At 30.8% G+C, this 943-nt stretch overlaps 1 protein-coding gene across 1 annotated transcript in view; it reads right to left on the reverse strand.

Annotated features, from left to right (window-relative positions):
• The window catches only part of LOC119591919 (PDZ and LIM domain protein Zasp-like), a gene marked incomplete in the record, with an annotated part of 137,443 nt that overhangs the window by 15,770 nt on the left and 120,730 nt on the right, over positions 1-943 (reverse strand).

The raw sequence follows: 943 nt of genomic DNA on the forward strand, positions 1-943 counted from the left end.
CGAGTTATCAGGAACTAAAATAGAACAGAATGTTAAACTGAATAAAAAGATGAAGATGATCAGTAATGATCACTTTCAAAAAATAAATACAAGTATAAACGAAAACACAAATAAATAAACAAATAAGAGAAAAAAACAAAACAATAAATAACTGTAGTAATTCTGGCATAATTTTGGAGAGAGAAAACAAGAATAGAAAGATATATCAAATTTGGAGACCACGAAAAAAGAAAAACACAAACTCTATCTTTGTGTATTCTTGGGGTCTAAAAACAGAACAAATTTCTTCCTGATTAAAATGGCGTTTTCCATCATCATTTGGAGTCAATAATTCCACGGTAATGTGTTAGATTTAGCGTTAAAACTAGTTTTCTATCTCAGCTAATAACGCAGTCACACGCTCAGGATCTACCAAGTTATTTTCTTTATCTTCAAACTTTCAAAATCATGTAACGGTTTTAACGGTCTACAGGGCATACGAATATAAATAAATGATAATGAAATTTTCTATTCGAAATCTATTTTTTTGACAAAATCTACCTTGGAAGAAATGACGAAAACAATAATAAGAGTTTCTATAAGGATTCAATACTTTGATCCTTTCATTTTTTTTTTTTTACTGAAAGGGTTAGCCAAATACTACCGCACGCTATTAGTATATAAAACCCATATATATAATAAGGCTTCCATTAAAAGAAGTAAATGTCAATGATAAGAAAATGGCATTTTAAACTGTGCCACGTCACTTCTTTTCGTGGATTTATTATATCATGGATAGAAGAGTGCCGGTCAAATAGCCAGCGAAGCCCCATTTCATAATGAGCGTTAATTCGAAATCCTACGTTCACTCCACGACCGTCTAAGTTCAAAATCTAAATACACTCACAAAGGGAAACAAAAATAAAGGAATAACTACGGGTTTGTCTACTTATTTCCATTTTAT

The sequence above is a fragment of the Penaeus monodon genome, chromosome 29, assembly GCF_015228065.2.
Source record: "Penaeus monodon isolate SGIC_2016 chromosome 29, NSTDA_Pmon_1, whole genome shotgun sequence".
Classification (NCBI taxonomy): domain Eukaryota; kingdom Metazoa; phylum Arthropoda; class Malacostraca; order Decapoda; family Penaeidae; genus Penaeus; species Penaeus monodon.